Raw genomic sequence first — 9,187 nt, forward strand, 5'->3', positions numbered from 1 at the left:
CAAGAGAATGAAGGTTTCTTCATTGGTAAAGGACCTCGCTAAGGATCAAAGGTTGGAGTCTCTTCTAGAGCTAGTCCACCATGGACTATCAAAAGTTGAAAGAAGGACAGAGTGCCGGGGAACGAAGCGCCGAAGAAACGAAGTGCAGAGAGGAGGAAGGACTCGACTTGTGCTTGGGGGATATTATTGTCAAGGGTCTAGGGCTTCGCAATGACCAATAAGAAGCTTCAATGAGGGAAATTTACGAAAGGGTTTTCCTCTCTGAGAGAGAGAGAGAGAGGTTTTTCCCTGGCAGAGAGCCAACATCTTGTGTTCTTGTTCTTATGTTTTTGGCACCAGTTTGATGAAAGTAAACACACATGCATTAATAATAAGAGAAAAGATTAAGATAACACGATAAATTGCAAAGGAGCTTCACAAATTGTTATAAGTCTAGAAGAATCCCGCTATACCCCATTGCCCCAGATTCTTCAACGCGGTATCGGAGCTAAGGTGACACATCAAGGAAAGGGAATCTCAAGAACATCCGCAAGGTTGAAGCGTCAAGCCAAGAAGTCTCAATCACATCAAGGACAAGGTCTACCATCTATCATTCCTCATGGAAGACTACAAAGCAAGAAGAAACACCTTGTATAAAGGCACCTACAAGAAGAACAAATCAAAGAGGGACCTACATCTTGAAGAATGAAAGGCACTGCGAGTCAAGTCATCAAGCAAGTCCATTTGAAGAAAGCAACTTGAACAACATCAAGATCTAAGGAAGGCAAGCCATCAAGTCTTCAAGAAGAAAGCAAGTTCACTACATCTCAAAATCTATCAAGTAAGTATATGTCCCCTTCTGAGTATACCTCAGTGTCTTTTTGCAAGGAAAGTAACAAATTGGTTGGGGCCACTACATGTCTAAAGTCGAACGGTTTGGATGCCAAGAGTATGGACGCTACAAAAGGGATTTTCCTAAACTTAAGAAGGACAACAACAACAAGAGAAAAAGGGAAGAAGCTCATGTAACTCAAGAAGTGAAAGAAGACGACAAGAAGCAAAAGAAGGAAGATCCTCCTAGGACTAAGTCAACCTCTTTGCTTAAAGTCTTCTTTCAAAGGGGGTAGAGGTCTCATTGGGGGTCCCATTTATGGGATTCAAGGGAGGATGATATACAGGTGAGAGCAGATGAAGCAAGAAAGGCTACACCAATCGAGGAGAACTATCAAATAAAGCCGCGATGATAAAAGCATAATCAAGGTGAGGTATGTATGCATCAAAGTTTAAGTCATGTGGCCATATATATTGATTGGGTCATGGGAAAAGTTCTAGAATCACGATCAAGAATAAAAGGATCTCTTTCGCCAACGACATGCTCGGAGGCATGTGCTACAGTGGAGTAAAGGTCAACATGAAGAAGTGCTCTCATAAGGAGTATAAGGTGGTTGACCAATCAATCCAATAAGAAGCAAATGAAGAACATCGCGGTCACAAAGAATAACTATTTGACAATATTCCTCAACATCTCTCGAAAGAAGGCACGGCAACTCTGACAAAGGAAGAAAAAGATAAAGGACCCTTGACACCTACGAAGGCCTTGGAGATAGTAAGGTGCAGATAACCGATTCAACTCTACAAATATGTCATGATGAAGAGCAATATCACGATGAAGACATGAAGGGCCACTAAATCAAAGTACGGGAACAAGCGAGTACAACTAAGCATCCATGTGATAAGTGTTATGAAGGATAGACAAGGTGACAAAGGAGTAGCTAGATGACAAAAAGGCCCTGATATATATCAAGAAGGCCACTTTCCATGAAGGGATCAATGACATGACAAACCAGGGGGGAAAGTGATCAATGGCGGTACCCTGCCAAGAAGAAGTTCAAAGACTTCATGACATCGAAGGAAGAAGGAGATTGTTTCAAGTCCCTAGCTAAGAGGGAGTTCTAACAAGGGAGCTTGGGCAAGTTCCTTGTCAGAGGAAACAAATAAGGGGATAGACACAACATTCTTGTCTTCACTTGGAAGGGCATTTGGCATCTGATGCTCTTTGAGGATGTGTAGGGCACCCAAGACAAGAGGAGGCAAGAGGAGCGATATTCTTTGAGGGATGGGAACTCAGGGACACCAGGGTGGGTATGTACCTTTAGAGACAATGACCAAGGTGTTTATAAGCCATTGGCCTCGCCAACATTGTGCTCTGCTATTATGAGAGATAAAGCCATTAGTCAAGGCCTTGCTATGAACAATGTTGGCTAATATGATGCTATAACAGATGGGTTGCCAATCCAGTTTCTCTTATGTGAATTATTCAAGATTGAAAAATAGCCAAACACCTTGTAATGATTTACGAATACCTCCCTAGTTGAGAGGGGGTGTTGAAGAAAGTGTAACTGGGTTCGGTCTTCATAAATGTACTTTTGATATTTGTATTTATTCAGGAAAATAAATAAATATATAAATATATATATATATATATATATATTTATATTTGTCATTGAGTTTCTTGCTCATTGAAATAGGCCTAGCACATGTTAAAGTGTTATAAAGAGTCAAAAGAAAATGTTGAAGATATTAAGGGCATGTTACTCCAAGTATATTTATGTATTAGATTCAAAGATATTCCTACCCTCGTGCCTTCGTTCGGGTCGTGCACCCATTCAAACCCCAAATTTCCTTCGGGCGGGCCGGGTCATCCCGTGCCATGCCGTGTGTGGGGGTGCACGGGCACACGTGGGCGTGCCGAAAATGCCAAGTCATGACCGCCCATGTGCCTTCTTTGTTCGGGTCGTACACCCATGGAAACCCCAAATTTCGTTCGGGCGATTCGGGTCGGCTCGCCCAGGGCGGGTCGGGTCGTGCCGTGCCATGTGTGGGTGCCCCGGCACACGTGGCCGTGCCAAAAATTCTAAGTCGTCACTGCCCGTGTGCCTTCTGCACATTCGTGCGGCCCGTTTGCCCGACGCTCCCTCGGGCCTTCGTTCGGGTCGTGCACCCATGGAAACCCCAAATTTCGTTCGGGGCGTGCACACATGGAAACCCCAAATTCCGTTCGGGTGGGTCGGGTCGTGTCGTGTGTGGGTGCCCGTGCAAACGTGTTCGGGCGAGTTGAGTGGGGTTGGGTCGTGCCGTGCCGCGCGTGGGTGCTCGGGAACATGTGGCTGTGCAAAAAATGTTAGGGCGTGACCACCCGTGTGCCTCCTGCACGTTCGCGCGACCTGTTTGCCCGACGCTCCGTCGTGCCTTTGTTCGGGCGGGTCGGTTTGTGCCGTGCGTGGGTGCTCGGGCACACGTGGCAGTGCCAAAAATGCTAAGTGATGACCCCCCATGTGCCTTCTACACGTTCGTGCGGCCCGTTTGCCTGACGCTGCCTTGTGCCTTCGTTCGGGTCACGCACCCATGGAAACCCCAAATTTCGTTCGGGTTGTGCATATAAGGAAACCCCAAATTTTGTTCGGGTCGGGTCGGGTCGTGTCGTGTGTGGGTGTCCATGCAAACGTGTTCGCGCTGGTCAGGTCGGCTCACACAAGGCCGGTTGGGCCGTGTCATGCCATGTGTGGGGCCCGGGTACACGTGGGCGTGCCAAAAATGCTAAGTCATGACTGCCCATGTGTCTTCTGCATGTTCGTGTGGCCCGTTTGCCTAATGCTCCCTCGTGGCTTCGTTCGGGTCGTGCGCCCACGGAAACCCCGAAATTTCGTTCGGGTCGTGCGCCCATGGAAACCCCAAATTTCGCTCGGGCGGGTCGGGACATGTCGTGTGTGGGTGCCCATGCAAACGGGTCGGGTCGTGTCATGTCGTGTCGTGTGACGGCACCCAGGGCACACGTGGCCGTATAAAAAAAGCTAAGTTGTGAAGGGGGGTGGGCCTCGTGCACGATCGTGCCGCCTGTTTACCCGAATCTCCCTTGTGACTTCGTTTTGGTCGTGTGTTGGAGCCCATGTAAACTCGTTCGAGCGGCTCGTTTGCCGTGTAAACACTCATTCGGGCGGGTCGTTTTCTCGGCTCTCCCTTGTCGGTTCGTTTCAGTTGTTCGAGCGCCCATGCAAAATCGTTCGGGCGGGTCGTTTGAGTGTGTCCGTGTGAACTCGTTCGGGCGGGTCGTTTGAGGGTGCCCGTGTGAACTCGTTCGGGCGGGTCGTTCGAGGGCGCCCGTGTGAACTTGTTCGGGCGACGGTCGTATCAAAAATGCTAAGTTGTGACCCGAGGTTGGATTTGTGCACATTCGTGTAGCACGTTTTCCCTTGTCAGTTCGTTTCGGTCGTTCGGGCGCCCATGCAAAACCGTTCGGGCGGGTAGTTTGAGGGCGCCCGTGTGAACTCGTTCGGGCGGGTCGTTGAGGCTGCCCGTGTGAACTCGTTCGGGCGAGTTGTTCAGGCGAGGGCCGTATCAAAAATGCTAAGTTGTGACCCAAGGTTGGCTTTGTGCACATTCGTGCAGCTCGTTTGCCCGGCTCTCCCTTGTTGGTTCGTTTCGGTCGTTCGGGCGCCCATGCAAAATCGCTCGGGCGGGTCGTTTGAGGGCACCCATGTGAACTCGTACGGGCGGGTCGTTCGGGCGAGGGTCGTATCAAAAATGCTAAGTTGTGACCCGAGGTTGGCTTTGTGCACGTTCGTGCAGCTCGTTTTCCCGGCTCTCCCTTGTCGGTTCGTTTCGGTCGTTCGGGCGCCCATGCAAAATCGTTCGAGCGGGTTGTTTGAGGGCGCCCATGTGAACTCGTTCGGGCAGGTCATTCGAGTGGGTCATTCGGGTGGGTCGTTTGAGGGCGCTCGTGTGAACTCGTTCCGGCGGGTCGTTCGGGTGGGTCGTTCGGGCAGGTCGTTTGAGGGCGCCCGTGTGAACTCGTTCGGGCGGGTCGTTCGGGTGGGTCGTTCAGGTGGGTCGTTTGAGGGCTCCCGTGTGAACTCGTTCGGGCGGGTCGTTCAGGCGAGGGACGTATCAAAAATGCTAAGTTGTGACCCGAGGTTGGCTTTGTGCATGTTCGTGCAGCTCGTTTGCCCGGCTCTCCCTTGTCGGTTCGTTTCGGTCGTTCGGGTGCCCATGAAAAATCGTTCGGGCGGGTCGTTTGAGGGCGCCCGTGTGAACTCGTTCGGGCGGGTCGTTCGGGTGGGTCGTTCCGACGGGTCGTTTGAGGGCGCCCGTGTGAACTCGTTCGGGCGGGTCGTTCGGGTGGGTCGTTCGGGCGGGTCGCTTGAGGGCGCCCGTGTGAACTCGTTCGATCGGGTCGTTCGGGTGGGTCGTTCGAGCGGGTCGTTTGAGGGCGCCCGTGTGAACTCATTCAGGTGGGTCGTTTAGGCGAGGGCCGTATCAAAAATGCTAAGTTGTGACCCGAGGTTGGCTTTGTGCACATTCGTGCAGCTCGTTTGCCCGGCTCTCCCTTGTCGGTTCGTTTCGGTCGTTCGGGCGCCCATGCAAAATCGTTCGGGCGGGTCTTTTGAGGGTGCTCGTGTGAACTCGTTCGGGCGGGTCTTTTGAGGGCGCCTGTGTGAACTCATTCGGGCGAGGGCCGTATCAAAAATGCTAAGTTGTGACCCGAGGATGGCTTTGTGCACGTTCGTGCAGCTCATTTTCCCGGCTCTCCCTTGTCGGTTCGTTTCGGTCGTTCGGGTGCCCATGCAAAATCGTTCGGGCGGGTCGTTTGAGAGGTGCCCGTGTGAACTCGTTCGGGCGGGTCGTTCAGGCGAGGGCCGTATCAAAAATGCTAAGTTGTGATCCGAGGTTGGCTTTGTGCACGTTCGTGTAGCTCGTTTGCCTGGCTCTCCCTTGTCGGTTCGTTTCGGTCATTCGGGCGCCCATGCAAAATCGTTAGGGCGGGTCGTTTGAGGGCACCCGTGTGAACTCGTTCGGGAGGGTCGTTCGGGTGGGTCGTTCGGGCGGGTCGTTTGAGGGCGCCCGTGTGAACTCGTTCGGGCGGGTCATTCGGGTGGGTCGTTCGGGCGGGTCATTTGAGGGCTCCCGTCTGAACTCGTTCGGGCGGGTCGTTCGGGCGAGGGCCGTATCAAAAATGCTAAGTTGTGACCCGAGGTTGGTTTTGTGCATGTTCGTGCAGCTCGTTTGCCCGGCTCTCCCTTGTCGGTTCGTTTCGGTCGTTCGAGCGCCCATGAAAAATCGTTCGGCGGGTCGTTTGAGGGCGCCCGTGTGAACTCGTTCGGGCGGATCGTTCGGGTGGGTCGTCCGGGTAGGTCGTTTGAGGGCGCCCGTGTGAACTCATTCGGGCGGGTCGTTCGGGTGGGTCGTTCGGGCGGGTCGTTTGAGGGCACCTGTGTGAACTCGCTCGGGTGGGTCGTTCGGGCGAGGGCCGTATCAAAAATGTTAAGTTGTGACCCAAGGTTGGCTTTGTACACGTTCGTCCAACTCGTTTTCCCGGCTCTACCTTGTCAGTTCGTTTCGGTCGTTCGGGCGCCCATGGAAAATCGTTCAGGCGGGTCGTTTGAGGGCGCCCGTCTGAACTCGTTCGGGCGGGTCGTTCGGGTGGGTCGTTCGGGCGAATCGTTTGAGGGCGCCCGTGAGGACTCGTTCGGGCGGGTCGTTCGGGTGGGTCGTTCGGGCGGGTCGTTTGAGGGTGCCCATGTGAACTCGTTCGGGCGGGTCGTTTGAGGGCGCCCGTGTGAACTCGTTCGGGCGGGTCGTTCGGGTGGGTCGTTCGGGCGGGTCGTTTGAGGGCACCCATGTGAACTCGTTTGGCGGGTCGTGTGAACTCGTTCGGCGGGTCGTTCGGGCGAGGGCCGTATCAAAAATGCTAAGTTGTGACCCGAGGTTGGCTTTGTGCACGTTCGTGCAGCTCGTTTGCCCGACTCTCCCTTGTCGGTTCGTTTCAGTTGTTCGGGTGCCCATGAAAAATCGTTCGGGCGGGTCGTTTGACGGCGCCCGTGTGAACTCGTTCGGGCGGGTCGTTCGGGTGGGTCGTTCGGGCGGGTCGTTTGAGGGCGCCTGTGTGAACTCGTTTGGGCGGGTTATTTGAGGGCGCCCGTGTGAACTCGTTCGGGCGGGTCGTTCGGGTGGGTCATTCGGGCGGGTCGTTTGAGGGCACCCGTGTGAACTCATTTGGCGGGTCGTTCGGGCGAGGGCCGTATCAAAAATGTTAAGTTGTGACCCGAGGTTGGCTTTGTGCACCTTCGTGCAGCTCGTTTGCCCGGCTCTCCCTTGTCGGTTCGTTTCGGTCGTTCGGGCGCCCATGCAAAATCGTTCGGGCGGTTCGTTTGAGGGCGCCCATGTGAACTCGTTCGGGCGGGTCGTTTGAGGGCACCCGTGTGAGCTCGTTCGGGCGAGGGCCGTATCAAAAATGCTAAGTTGTGACCCAAGGTTGGCTTTGTGCACGTTTGTGTAGCTCGTCTGCCCGACTCTCCCTTCTCAGCTCGTTTCGGTCGTTCGGGCGCCCATGAAAAATCGTTTGGGCGGGTCGTTTGAGGGCGCCTGTGTGAGCTCGTTCGGGCGGGTTGTTCGGGAGGGTCGTTTGGGTGGGTCGTTTGAGGGCGTCCGTGTGAGCTCGTTCGGGCGGGTCGTTCGGGTGGGTCGTTCGGGCGGGTCTTTTGAGGGCGCCCGTGTGAACTCGTTCGGGGGGGTCGTTCGGGCGAGGGCCGTATCAAAAATGCTAAGTTGTGACCCAAGGTTGGCTTTGTGCATGTTCGTGCAGCTCGTTTGCCCGGCTCTCCCTTGTCGGTTCGTTTCGGTCGTTCGGGTGCCCATGAAAAATCGTTCGGGCAAGTCGTTTGAGGGCGCCCGTGTGAGCTCGTTTGGGCGGGTCGTTTGAGGGTGCCCGTGTGAACTCGTTCGGGCGGGAGGTTCAAGTGGGTTGTTCGTGCGGGTCGTTTGAGGGCACCCGTGTGAACTCATTCGGGCGGGTCGTTTGAGGGCGCCTGTGTGAACTCGTTCGGGCGGATCGTTTGAGGGCGCCCGTGTGAACTCGTTCGGGCGGGTCGTTCGGGTGGGTCGTCCGTGCAGGTCGTTTGAGGGCGCCCGTGTGAACTCGTTTGGCGGGTCGTTCGGGCGAGGGCCGTATCAAAAATGCTAAGCTGTGACCCGAGGTTGGCTTTGTGCACCTTCGTGCAGCTCGTTTTCCCGGCTCTCCCTTGTCGGTTCGTTTCGGTCGTTCGGGCGCCCATGCAAAATCATTCGGGTGGGTTGTTTGAAGGCGCCCGTGTGAACTCGTTTGGGCAGGTCGTTTGAGGGCGCCCGTCTAAGCTCGTTCGGGCGGGTCGTTCGGGCGAGGGCCGTAACAAAAATGTTAAGTTGTGACCCGAGGTTCGCTTTGTGCACGTTCGTGCAGCTCGTTTGCCCGGCTCTCCCTTGTCGCTTCGTTTGGGTCGTTCGGGCGGGTCGTTTGAGGGCGCCCGCGTGAACTCGTTCGGGTGGGTCGTTCGGGTGAGGGCGCGCCCGGGCGAACGAGCCCGTATCAAAAATGCTAAGTTGTGACCCGAGGTTGGCTTTGTGCATGTTAATGCTGCTTGTTTGCCCGGCTCTCCCTTGTCGCTTCGTTTCGTTCGTTCGGGCGCCCCTGCGAAATCATTCGGGCGGGTCGTTTGAGGGCACCTGTGTGAACTCATTCGGGCGGGTCGTTCAGGCGAGGGCGCGCCCGGGCGAACGAGCCCGTATCAAAAATGCTAAGTTGTGACCAAAGGTTGGCTTTGTGCATGTTCGTGCAGCTCGTTTTCCCGGCTCTCCCTTGTCGCTTCGTTTGGGTCGTTCGGGCGGGTCGTTTGAGGGCGCCCGCGTGAACTCGTTCGGGCGGGTCGTTCGGGTGAGGGCGCGCCCGGGCGAACGAGCCCGTATCAAAAATTCTAAGTTGTGACCCGAGGTTGGCTTTGTGCACGTTCATGCAGCTCGTTTGCCCGGCTCTCCCTTGTCGCTTCATTTGGGTCGTTCGGGCGGGTCGTTAGAGGGCGCCGACGTGAACTCGTTCGGGCGGGTCTTTTAGGCGAGGGAACGCCGAGGCGAATGAGCTCGTATCAAAAATGCTATGTTGTGACCCGAGGTTGGCTTTGTGCACGTTCGTGCAGCTCGTTTTCCCGGCTCTCCCTTGTCGCTTCGTTTGGGTCGTTCGGGCACCTGCGTGAACTCATTCGGGCGGGTCGTTAGGTCGAGGGCGCGCCCGGTCGAACGAGCCCGTATCAAAAATGCTAAGTTGTGACCCGAGGTTGGCTTTGTGCATGTTCGTGCAGATCGTTTGCCTGGCTCTCCCTTGTCGCTTCGTTTGGGTCGTTCG

This window comes from Pinus tabuliformis, chromosome 9, assembly GCF_031772625.1.
Source record: "Pinus tabuliformis cultivar Carrire ecotype Pingquan chromosome 9, CPIR1, whole genome shotgun sequence".
Taxonomy (NCBI): Eukaryota; Viridiplantae; Streptophyta; class Pinopsida; order Pinales; family Pinaceae; genus Pinus; species Pinus tabuliformis.